This window comes from Herpailurus yagouaroundi, unplaced genomic scaffold, assembly GCF_014898765.1.
Source record: "Herpailurus yagouaroundi ecotype Mexico unplaced genomic scaffold, PumYag 184, whole genome shotgun sequence".
Classification (NCBI taxonomy): domain Eukaryota; kingdom Metazoa; phylum Chordata; class Mammalia; order Carnivora; family Felidae; genus Herpailurus; species Herpailurus yagouaroundi.
The window spans coordinates 17,439,902-17,453,869 of NW_024412415.1; positions in this window are offsets into that span (position 1 = coordinate 17,439,902).

The window sequence follows — 13,968 nt, forward strand, 5'->3', positions numbered from 1 at the left end:
AATGCACTTTGAATAGCAGGGAAAAATTGAATATGTGTTACAGAGGCTAGTATTTTAGTGAATAATACCTGCATAACAAAAAATGAACATTGTGAAGATTTTGATCTTCACCCTCAGAGAATCAGAGAAATATTTTCAAAGCTTTAAAGCCATTGCTACTACTAGATTCTAGAAGAATCTCTTAATCTTCAACTTTCACTACATAGAAACTGAGTCAAAACCATCATCAAACAATAAACTATGCTGATATTGTCAAGAACGTTACTAACTCCATATTATTTAAACCATTTCACAATTGGCTCTTGTTTTACAGCATTCCGTGAAGTTTTGACCCATTGCACAGTTGTAAAACTGTAAACCTCTTCCTTCTTCCTTTTGGTATCAACTCAAAATCTGAAACTTGCGTCTACTTGTTCCTCTCTACCCTCTTGAATCCTTTAAATGATTTCTTGATAGCAACATTTCAGGGATGCAACTGGCTAAGTCTCCTGGAATTACAGCCAAACCTTTTGTTGTCCAATCCGACCAACCAAAACTCCTTCCAGGCAAGTTTCCTTAGCAGCCCACCCACCACATTTTAATTGCCCACAATTCATTTCTTCTTCATTCATCTAACCTTTTGCATAGACCTAAAAATAAAGTGGGGATACTTTCTTCTGATCTGGAAATGGCTTTCTTTTAAAAATTAGAAAAAGTATCAGTTTAAAAGTATCAATTTTGTGTCATTAACAACCTGCCAAAACAACTGTAAGGTATAATTTCTCATGTCCGCAAGTTTTAATGGTAAGAAATGTTGTACCTCTGGGACTGGGTTTAATGGAACACCGGATGTCAGAGGGACTTAGTTTCCCAGCAGTAATCACATACTCATGTATACTAGATATCTATTACTGTGTAATGAATTATCCCCAAAGTTAGTGGCTAACTTCAACAATAGACCTACAGTTTCTGCACATCAAGAATTCAGTAGTGGCTTAGTTGGGAGGTTCTAGTACAGAGTCTCTCAAAATGTCAGCTAGACACTTAAAAAGAAGCTAGGCACAGGGATGCCTGTGTCTCAGTTGGTTAAACATCTGGCTCTTGGTTCAGGTCACGATCTCATGGTTTTGTGAGTTCAAGCCCTGAATGGGGCTCTGTGCTAACGGTTCAGAGCCTACTTGGGATTCTTGGTCGCCCTCTCTCTCTGCCCCTCCTCTGCTCACAGAGAGTCTCTGTCTCTCTCAAACTAAATAAACTTAAAAAAAATTTTTTTTTGTTTTTTGTGGTTTTTTTTAATTTTTTTTTTCAACGTTTATTTATTTGGGACAGAGAGAGTCAGAGCATGAACGGGGGAGGGGCAGAGAGAGAGAGAGAGACACAGAATCGGAAACAGGCTCCAGGCTCCGAGCCATCAGCCCAGAGCCTGACGCGGGGCTCAAACTCACGGACCGCGAGATCGTGACCTGGCTGAAGTCGGACGCTTAACCGACTGCGCCACCCAGGCGCCCCTAAAAAAATTTTTTTAATAAAAACAAAGCTAGACATAAAGACCACATATTTCATGATTCCATTTAGATTGAGTTTTCTGAAAAGACAAATATATAGACACAGAAAATACATTAGTGGATGCCTGGGGCTGGTAGAGGAGAGGGAAGTAACTGCTAATGGGCATGGGGTTTATTTTGGCATGATGGAAATATTCTAAATTTAGATTGTGGTCATAATTGCGCAAGTCTATACATTTACTAGAAATCATTGAATTTTACACTTAAGATTACTGAATGTTATGGTAAATAACCTATAACCTCAATAAACCTATCTTTAAAAGGAGTGTCAGCCAGAACTACAGCCATCTGGAGGCTTGACTGAGACTAAAAGACTTTCCAAGATGACACACTGTCGTGGCTGGCAAGATGATACTAGTGGCCTCAGTTCCTCACTGTGTCCTCTCCTCAGGGCTGCATGAGTGTATTCAAGACCTAGCAGTTGGCTTCCCAAGAGCAAGTGATTCAAGGGAGAGATCAAGGTAGAAACTGCAATATCTTTTATAACCTAGCCTCAGAAGTCACTTACCACCTCTTCCACCACATTCTACTGGATACACAGGCTAGCCATGATTTACGGAGAATATTTCCCAAGAGAGTGAATACTAGGAAATGGGAATCACTGGGGGCCTTCTTGCAGGGTAACTGCCACACCACACAACTCAGGGATTTTATCTTCAAGTATCAAGAGGCATCATTTTTGTATATCTTATTCCTATCTACAGAGGTGAATGAATTTCTACTCACAAATATAGGTGCTATAATGTTGATCTTTGATATATCTGTGATTATCTGTTCTTTACTGGTGAACTATCTATATGTTTTAAATATTGAGTTTTAATATTGAGTTTAATATTGAGTTTCCCAAGTGAGTAATTTGTTTCAGGTATCTAATACCCATATTTTTGTTTATTTATTCATTTGTTTTAATTTTTACATTCTACATATGAGTGAGATCATATTGTATAAGTCTGATTCTGCTTTCCATTTCTTTTTTTAAATTTTTTTTAACTTTTTTTTTTTTTTTTTTTTGAGAGAGACAGAGACAGAGACAGAGCATGAGCTGGGGAGGGGCAGAGAGAGAGGAAGACGCAGAATCTGAAGCAGGTTCCAGGCTCTGAGCTGTCAGCACAGAGCCCAATGTGGGGCTCAAACCCACGAACAGTAAGATCATGACCTGAGCTGAAGTCAGACGCTTAACCAACTGAGTCACCCAGGTGCCCCATCTACTTTCTATTTCTAATACCCATGTTTCTAAATGTTTCTTCTAGTTGTAGAGACCTTATAGTTTTCTTAGAGATGTCTAACAGTTTAAGCTGCTATTTTCTTCAGTTGATGGTAATGAACGCCCTGACTCCCTATTACCAATTCATTTTGCGAAGTCTATTATACAGCCTGAAATTGATGTAATAGCAATGCCTTCATTGTTTTTGAGTCACAAGATGTAGTGCTAACGTATTTTAATCTAAAATATAGAGGGAATGATCCTATTTCAGTTATCTATTACTGTGTAACAAACTACTCTGAAACTTAGTGGTTTAAAACAACAATGATTTATCATTTCTTACACTCTATGGACCGGGCAAAGAGTTCTGCTGGTTTCACTTGGGCTCACTCGTGAATTTGCATTCAGCTGGAGGCATCACCTGGGATAGAAGGTCCAAGATGGCTTCATGGCTGAGAGTTGATGCTAGTTGTTAGCTGGGGTGCCTTGTTTTCCCTCACCACGGTCCCTCCCTAGGCTAGACAGACTTCCATACCAGTCTCAGGCCCAGGCTTGAAGATCATACACAGAGTTCCTTCCACCATGTTCCTTGGTCAAAACAAGTCACAGGGTCAACCCGATTCAAGAGAGAGGGCAATAAATCCCATCTTTTGATGGGAGGAACAGAAAAGTCATGTTACAATGGGATATAGGAGGAATTATTATAGCCATTTTTGCAAACAGTCTTTATTACAGACCCAAATTCTACCTCTGATCATTTCTATGACCACTGATTTATCATTTTTGCTTTGTTTGAATTAAGAATGCCCTTATAGGATGAAAATTTTTATGTATTTGCAATGATCCTTGCAGTTTTGTGATTTATAAGACATATATATTTGGTCATTCAGATGACCAAAATATATTTCTTATATATATTTTGTCTTCATCTGCAGTTCCAGCCTCACAGCCCCCCAAACCCTTGGAATTTCCTAAGTGTCGAGAGTGATAAAAAGTGTCTCTTGAGGAGGTGACTTTTGGACCTCACCTAAGAATGGAGGCTGGTTGCCAGAGAAACAAGCCAGTGACTAGAGGATTGGAACTTTCAGTCCCACTCTGCTCCCACCTCACTTCCAGGGAGGAGAGAGGGGCTCAAGTTTGAACTAGCCTAAGGCCAATGACTTAATCAGTCATGACAATTAATGAAGCCTCCATTAAAAACTCAAGAAGGCAAAGTACTGGTCCTTTTTTGAAGAGCTCCCATGTTTGAGAAACCAGAACACTTCTACATGCCACCAAACTGGGCCCCAGGCTCCACGAAGACAGAGGCTCTTTCATTTGTGACCATGCCCTATGTATCTCTTCATCTAACTATTGGTTTGTATCTTTTGTCATATCCTTTAATAAACTGCTAAATGTAAGTAAATGTTTCCCTGAATTCTGTGAGCTCCTCTAACAAATGAATCTAACGTAAGGAGGAGGTCACTGGAACCTTTAATCAGTAGCTGGTTGGTTCAGAGGCACAGGTAACAGCCTGGGGCTTGCAACTAGCATCTGAAGTGGGGAGTGAAAGGCTGTCTTTCAGGACAACCCTTAATCTGAGAATCTGATACTATCTCTGCATAGATAGTATCAGAATTGAGTTGAATTCTTGGAGACCCTGCTGGTCTCTGAGAATTGCTTGATGTTGGCGGGGAGGTGGGGCATTGGAATTGAGTCCAGAACCCTAAAAGAATGTCCTTCTCTGCTAGAGACAGCATCAAATTACTATCTTCTTGGTGACTACACCTCAGAATTTTCACTATTTAACTCACACCTTAAACTTTTTAGCGTTTTGTCTCTAATATGGATACACTGAACACAGGGCAATTTTCAAACACCTTTTTGAGGAGGCAGAGATGAATCTTATAAGCAAGTGAATAAGGTAAATTGGGTTTTTTTTAATTTTTTTAATTTTTATTTATTTTTGAGAGAGACAGAGACAGAATGTGAGTGGGTTAGGGGCAGAGAGAGAGGGAGACACAGAATCTGAATCAGGCTCCAGGCTCTGAGCTGTCAGCACAGAGCCCGAGGCGGGGCTCGAACTCACAAGCTATGAGATCATGACCTGAGCCGAAGTTGGTCGCTCAACTGACGGAGCCACGCAGGTGCCCCAGGTAAGTTTTTGATCTAGTTAGATTCTTTGTTGCCAGGCTCTGAGAAGACTGATCATCTTAGAAGAATTGTAGCAAATGGCTCCTATCTTTGCAGGCACTATTTATGATTGTACTGTGAAAAGTAAGATGCTCTACAAATATTACTGATTTTCTTAAATATCAATGTTTAATGGTTGATAAACATTGAAGTGAGAGCGTAAATGGAAACTAATTTTATCCAAAATATTTTGTCACTATAAATAATTGTTATGCAGAGTAGACTAGATATGAACTGACCCCTGCTTATCTTTCCAACTTCATCTTTCAGGATTCCTGACCTCTAAATATATATTGCAACCACCCTACAGTGCTAGTAGTTCCTTTCATCTTTCAGCCTCTGGAAACTTGCTACTTATCCTATGTAGGACTTCCCTAACCACCATCAGCACCACCTCCACCACACCCTTTGCCTGACTAATTTCTACTCTTCATTGAAAGTTCACTTCAGGGGCGCCTGGGTGGCGCAGTCGGTTAAGCGTCCGACTTCAGCCAGGTCACGATCTCGCGGTCCGTGAGTTCGAGCCCCGCGTCGGGCTCTGGGCTGATGGCTCAGAGCCTGGAGCCTGTTTCCGATTCTGTGTCTCCCTCTCTCTCTGCCCCTCGCCCGTTCATGCTCTGTCTCTCTCTGTCCCAAAAATAAATAAACGTTGAAAAAAAAAAAAGAAAAGAAAGTTCACTTCAGAAGCCCCCATCTCTGGGAAGCTTTGCCCACTGTTAATTAGATCCCCTGTTATGCATTCTGATAGGTATTTCCTTACCTTTCCCGTCCAGAGGGCAGGGACTGTGTCTTGATGCCAATTGTTGATTGCCTTCTCCCTTATCTGCTCTCTCCTCATTAGAATCTTAAGTTTTCAGCTGGGAAATAGTGTTGCTAATGAGATGTTAGCTGAAGGTGAAATACACGGCAGTTTCTGGAACTTTTTTTTAAAGGGTAGCTATCATACCCTCTATGCCTCATCCTTCCTTTATCCTATTTCCCTAAAATATAGATGTGATGGCTGGAACAACATTTTGGAACATGAGGATGAGCTTCATCCCTAGGGATGGCACAGGAGAAAGTTGGAAGCTTTCCATTGAGTCCCAGACAATCATGGAGCCCCCTTGCCAGCCATGGACTTCTACATCTAGATTTTTACATGAAAGAGAAATAAACCCCTGTCTTGTTTAAGCCACTGTTTTTTGTGCCTCTGTTAGAGCTGTACCTAATTCTAATTCATTTTTAGTGTTTTTTTTTTTTATTTTAAAGCCTGGCAAAGTGCCTAGAACATAGTAAGAACTCAAGAAATGTTTATTAAGCCAAATAGTTATTAACTGTATTGGGGGTACATTATGTAAATTGAGTTAGTAAAAATCACCAATATTTTAGAACTTACATGTATCTTCCCAAAGCCTCGGAAAACAAAAAACCACATCCTCTGGGGAGTGGCAGATGGTGGTTATGGGGATAGAAGGCTAGTGGCATTGAGATAAGGGATAAGAACTAAACAATAGTTGGAATTAGTTATCAAAGCTAGGTATGGCCTGCTGAGTGGTAAACAGACCATTCTATGCCTCTGGAGAAATGAATTCGTTTTGCTGGCATAGTTCTTGAAAAAATAAAATTTTAAATAGGGAGCAATAAGTTAACCTGACCCTAGACTTACAGAATAAAATGAACATAGTGTTCTTACTGCCCAGAGAGCAGGCACTATGGTATTCAGATCACCAAGTACTGTATAGTACTCTTACGGATGGCTAAGATGGTCAGAGGACTGGCCCCCCTAACATCACATGCTCATAGACAGGTGACAGGAGACAGAAATCAACACTTCCTCATGGTATCCCCTCCTGTAATAAAGAATTCGTATCTGGGAGCAGAAACAAGAAAGCTCTCAGGAGGTCTGGCTCCAACAGTGATGGTAGTGATGGCGTGTATGTACATGTATGAGGGTGTGCTGATATGTGTTATGGGTTAACAAAAAAAACTGAAGTTCTTTTTTCCCTTTTTTTAATGTCTGTTATTTTTGAGACAGAGAGAGAGAGAGAGAGAGAGAGAGAGCATGAACAGGAGAGGGGCAGAGAGAGAGGAAGACAGAAACAGAAGCATTCTCCAGGCTCTGAGCTGTCAGTGCAGAGCCCCAGGCAGAGCTCGAACCCATAAACTGTGAGATCACAAACTGTGAGCTGAAGTCGGATGTTTAACTGACTGACCCACCCAGGTACCCCCAAAAAACTGAAGTTCTAAACTGACTCCTTTTAATCTAGTTCTAAATGTTGCAAGCACGTTTGTATAGGCATACTTCTGTGACCATGTATGAAACAAAATTATTACAAAATGTTCAGGAAGAAGAGCAGGGAAAATGGCGGTGTAGGAGGACGCTGGGCGCACCGCGCATCCTGCTGATCACTTAGATTCCACCCACATCGGCCTAAATAATCCAGAAAACTGCCAGAAGACTAGTAGAATGGATTCTCTAGAGCCAAGCATAGACAAGAGACCCACGGAAGAGGGTAGGAAGGGCAGAGACGTGGTGCGCAATACACGAACTGGCAGGAGGGAGCCAGGGCGGTGTAGGGGTAGCCCGCCCGGCAAGGCAGAGCCCCCGAAGTCTGGCTTGCAAAAGCTGAGTGGCCAGACGGGGTGTGTTCTGACAGCCAGCGGGGCTTAACATCTGGAATGTTATAAGTCCACAGCTCTGCTCGGAGAGCTGGAGGGCTAGAGGACAATGGGAGGGAGAGTTGTTGAGCCCTGGAGGACAGAGCTCAGCTTGGCAGGGAACAAAGGCGCTGGGAAGCACCATCTCCCTCGCCCATCCCCCAGCCAAAATCCCAAAGGGAACCAGTTCCCATCACAGAACTTGCTTGCACCGTGCAAACACGGATGCTGTGCTTCTGTAGATCCATCCCTCCGAGGGTCTGCCTCCCTCCCGGTGCCACAGGGCCCCTCCTGAAGCAGAACACCGGAGGCAAAGCAAGCTGAGTCTGCTCCTCCCGCCCCTGTGCACCTTGCCAATCCACCCCGGCTAATACGCCAGATCCCATAGAAGCAGCACCACAAGCCTGTCAGTGTGCAAGTAGCCCATACAGGGGCCACACCACTCCACAGAGAGTCCTGCCTCTGGGAGAGGAGAAGATAAGGTACACACCAGTCTGACTGTGGCCCCAGCGGTGGGCTGGGGGCAGACATCAGGTCTGACTGCGGCCCCGCCTACCAATGCAAGTTACTCCAGACAGCACAGGGGAAGAGCCCTGCAGTTCCGCGCCACTCCAGGGACTATCCAAAATGATGAAACAGAAGAATTGTCCTCAAAAGAAACTCCAGGAGGTAGCGACAGCTAACGAACTGATCAAAAACGATTAAAACTATATAACAGAAAATGAATTTAAAATAATAGTCATAAAATGAATTGCTGGGCTTGAAAAAAGTATAGAGGACAGCAGAGAATCTATTACTACAGAGATCAAGGGACTAAGAAACAGTCACGAGGAGCTAAAAAATGTTGTAAATGAGCTGTAAAATAAAATGGAGGTAACCACAGCCCGGATTGAAGAGGCAGAGGAGAGAATAGGTGAATTAGAAGATAAAATTATGAAAAAAGAGGAAGCTGAGAAAAAGAGAGGTAAAAAAATCCAGGAGTATGAGGGGATAATTAGAGAATTAAGTGATGCGATAAAATGTAATAATACATGCATAATTGGGATTCCAGAGGAGGCAGAGAGAGAGAAAGGTGCTGAAGGTATACTTGAAGAAATCACAGCTGAGAACTTCCCTGATCTGGGGAAGGAAAAAGGCATTGAAGTCCAAGAGGCACAGAGAACTCCCTTCAGACGTAACTTGAATCGATCTTCTGCACGACATATCATAGTGAAACTGGCAAAATACAACGATTAAGAGAAAATTCTGAAAGCAGCTAGGGATAAATGTGCTCTAACATATAAAGGGAGACCAATAAGACTAGTGATGGATCTATCTAGTGAAACTTGGCAGGCCAAAAAGGAATGGCAGGAAATCTTCAATGTGAGGAACAGAAAAAATACACAGCCGAGATCCTTTATCCAGCAAGGCTGTCATTTAGAATAGAAGGAGAGAAAAAGGTCTTCCCAAACAAACAAAAACTGAAGGAATTCATCACCACTCAACCAGCCCTACAAGTGATCCTAAGGGGGATCCTGTGAGACAAAGTACCAGAGACGTCACTACAAGCATGAAACCTACAGACATCACAATGACTCTAAACCCATATCTTTCTATAATAACACTGAATGTAAATGGACTAAATGCGCCAACCAAAAGACATAGGGTATCAGAATGGATAAAAAAAACAAGACCCATCTATTTGCTGTCTACAAGAGACTCATTTTAGACCTGAGGACCCTTCAGATTGAAAGTGAGGGGATGGAGAACTATCTATCATGCTACCAGAAGTCAAAAGAAAGCTGGAGTAGCCATACTTATATCAGACAAACTAGATTCAAATTAAAGGCTGTAACAAGAGATGAAGAAGGGCATTATATAATAATTACAGGGTCTATCCATCAGGAAGAACTAACAATTATAAATCTCTATGAGCTGAATACGGGAGCCCCCAAATATATAAAACAATTACTCACGCAACCTTATTGATAAGAATGTGGTAATTGCAGGGGACTTTAATACTCCACTTACAACAATGGATAGATCATCTAGACACAGGATCAATAAAGAAACAAGGGCCCTGAATGATACATTGGATCAGACGGACTTGACAGATATATTTAGAACTCCGCATTCCAAAGCAACAGAATATACTTTCTTCTCGAGTGCACATGGAACATTCTCCAAGATAGATCACATACTGGGTCACAAAACAGTCCTTCATGAGTATAAAAGAATTGAGATCATACCATGCACACTTCCAGACCACAATGTTGTGAAGCTTATAATCAAGCACAGGAAAAAAGCCTGGAAAACCTCCAAAAGCATGGAGGTTAAGAACACCCTACTAGGGGCGCTGGGTGGCGCAGTTGGTTAAGCGTCCGACTTCAGCCAGGTCACGATCTTGCAGTCCGTGAGTTCGAGCCCCGCGTCAGGCTCTGGGCTGATGGCTCAGAGCCTGGAGCCTGTTTCCGATTCTGTGTCTCCCTCTCTCTCTACCCCTCCCCCGTTCATGCTCTGTCTCTCTCTGTCCCAAAAATAAATAAACATTGAAAAAAAAATTAAAAAAAAAAAAAAAGAACACCCTACTAAAGAATGAATGGGCCAACCAGGCAATTAGAGAAGAAATTTAAAAATATATGGAAACAAATGAAAATGAAAATACAACAATCCAAATGCTTTGGGATGCAGCGAAGGCAGTTCTGAGAAGAAAATACATTGCAATCCAGGCCTATCTCAAGAAACAAGACAAATCCCAAATACAAAATCTAACAGCACACCTAAAGGAAATAGAAGCAGAACAACAAAGTTACCCCAAACCCAACAGAAGAAGAGAAATAATAAAGATCAGAGCAGAAATAATATAATTGTAGAGCAGATCAATGAAACCAAGAGTTGGTTTTTTGAAAAAATAAACAAAATTGATAAACCTCTAGCCAGGCTTCTCAAAAAGAAAAGGGAGATGACCCAAATAGATAACATCATGAATTAAAATGGAATTATTACAACCAATGCCTCAGAGATACAAACAATTATAAGGGAATACTATGAAAAATTATCTGCCAACCAATTGGACAACCTGGAAGAAATGGACAAATTCGTAAACACCCACACACTTCCGAAACTCAAACAGGAAGAAATAGAAAGCTTGAACAGACCCATAACCAGCGAAGAAATTGAATCAGTTATCAAAAATCTCCCAACAAATAAGAGTCCAGGACCAGATGGCTTCCCTGGGGAATTCTACCAGACATTTAAAGCAGAGATAATACCTATCATTCTCAAGCTGTTCCAAAAAATAGAAAGGGAAGGAAAACTTCCACTCATTCTATGAAGCTAGCATTGCTTTGACTCCCAAACCAGACAGAGACCCAGCAAAAAAAGAGAACTACAGGCCAATATCCCTGATGAATATGAATGCAAAAATTCTCAACAAGATACTAGCAAATCGAATTCAACAGCATATAAAAAGAATTATTCACCATGACCAAGTGGGATTCATTCCTAGGCTGCAGGGCTGGTTCAACATTCGCAAATCAGTGTGATACATCACATTAATAAAAGAAAAGATAAGAACCATATGATCCTGTCAATTGATGCAGAAAAAGAATTTGACGAAATTCAGCATCCTTTCTTAATAAAAACCCTGGAGAAAGTTGGGATAGAAGGAACATACTTAAACATCATAAAAGCCATTTATGAAAAGCTCACAGATAACAGCATCCTCAATGAGGAAAAACTGAGAGCTTTCCCCCTGAGATCAGGAACATGACAGGGGTGTCAGCTCTCATCACTGTTGTTTAACATAGTGTTGGAAGTTCTAGCATCAGCAATCAGACAACAAAAGGAAATCAAAGGCATCAAAATTGGCAAAGATGAAGTCAAGCTTTCACTTTTTGCAGATGACATGATATTATACATGGAAAACCTGATAGACTCCACCAAAAGTCTGCTAGAAATGATACATGAATTCAGCAAAGTTGCAGGATACAAAATCAATGTACAGAAATCAGTTGCATTGTTATACACTAATAATGAAGCAAGAGAAAGACAAATAAAGAAACTGACCCCATTCACAACTGCACCAAGAATCATAAAATATCTAGGAGTAACCCTAACCAAAGATGTAAAAAGATCTGTATGCTGAAAACTATAGAAAGCTTATGAAAGAAATAGAAGAAGATATAAAGAAATGGAAAAACATTCTGTGCTCATGGATTGGAAGAATAAATATTGTTAAAATGTCAATACTACCCAAAGCTATCTACACATTCAATGCAATCCCAATCAAAATTGCACCAGCATTCTTCTCGAAGCTATAACAAGCAATCCTAAAATTTGTATGGAACCACAAAAGACCCCAAATAGCCAAAGTAATATTGAAGAAGAAGACCAAAGCAGGAGGCATCACAATCCCAGACTGTAGCCTCTACTACAAAGCTGTAATCATCAAGACAGCATGGTATTGGCACAAAAACAGACACATAGCCCAAAGGAATAGAATAGAGACTCCAGAATTGGACCCACAAAAGTATGGTCAACTAATCTTTGACAAAGCAGGAAAGAATATCCAATGGAAAAAAGAGTCTCTTTAAATGGTGCTGGGAGAACTGGACAGCAACATGCAGAAGAATGAAACTAGACCACTTTCTTACACCATTCACAAAAACAAACTCAAAATGGATAAAGGACCTGAATGTGAGACAGGAAACCATCCAAACCCTAGAGGAAAAATAGGAAAAGACCTCTCTGACCTCAGCCGCAGCAATTTCTTACTTGACACATCCCCAAAGGCAAGGGAATTAAAAGCAAAAATGAACTATTGGGACCTCATGAAGATAAAAAGCTTCTGCACAGCAAAGGAAACAATCAACAAAACTAAAAGGCAACCAACGGAATGGGAAAAGATATTTGCAAATGACATATCGGACAAAGTGCTCGTATCCAAAATCTATACAGAGCTCACCAAACTTCACACCCAAAAAACAAATAATCCAGTGAAGAAATGGGCAGAAAACCTGAATAGATACTTCTCTAATGAAGACGTCCAGATGGCCAACAGGCACATGAAAAGATGCTCAACATCCCTCCTCATCAGGGAAATACAAATCAAAACCACACTGAGATATCACCTCACGCCAGTCAGAGTGGCTAAAATGAACAAATCAGGAGACTATAGATGCTGGAGAGGATGTGGAGAAACGGGAACCCCCTTTCAATGTTGGTGGGAATGCCAACTGGTGCAGCCACTCTGGAAAACAGTGTGGAGGTTCCTCAAAAAATTAAAAATAGACCTACCCTATGACCCAGCAGTAGCACTGCTAGGAATTTACCCAAGGGATACAGGAGTACTGATGCATAGGGGCACTTGCACCCCAATGTTTATAGCAGCACTCTCAACAATGGCCAAATTATGGAAAGAGCCTAAATGTCCATCAACTGATGAATGGATAAAGAAATTGTGGTTTATATACACAATGGAATACTACGTGGCAATGAGAAAAAATGAAATATGGCCTTTTGTAGCAACATGGATGGAACCGGAGAGTGTTATGCTAAGTGAAATAAGTCATACAGAGAAAGACAGATACTATATGTTTTCACTCTTATGTGGATCCTGAGAAACTTAACAGAAACCCATGGGGAGGGGAAGAAAAAAAAAAAAAAAGAGGTTAGAGTGGGAGAGAGCCAAAGCATAAGAGACTGTTAAAAACTGAGAACAAACTGAGGGTTGATGGGGGGTGGGAGGGAGGAGAGGATGGGTGATGGGTATTGAGGAGGGCACCTTTTGGGATGAGCACTGGGTGTTGTATGGAAACCAATTTGACAATAATTTTCATATTAAAAATAAATAAATTAATTAATTCAAAAATGTTCAGGATATGTTAAGGTTTTATTGTGTTCTTAAAAAACAGATTATAGGGGCGCCTGGGTGGCGCAGTCGGTTAAGCGTCCGACTTCAGCCAGGTCACGATCTCGCAGTCCTTGAGTTCGAGCCCCGCGTCGGGCTCTGGGCTGATGGCTCAGAGCCCGGAGCCTGTGTCCGATTCTTTGTCTCCCTCTCTCTCTGCCCTTCCCCCGTTCATGCTCTGTCTCTCTCTGTCCCAAAAATAAATAAACGTTGAAAAAAAAAATTAAAAAAAAAAAAGATTATAAAAAGAAATCACTGTCTACCAATGGATAAATGGATAAATAAACCATGGTATATATATTGTATATATATATAATTATATATATAATATATATAATATACATGATATAATATATATACATATATATAAAACATTACTTAGCCATAATGAGGAATGAAGTACTGATACATGCTATAATGTGAGTGAACCTCAAAGTATGCTCAGTGAAAGAAGCCAGACACAAAGGTTGCATATTGCATGATTCCATTTGTATGAAATAACCACAATATATAAACCCATA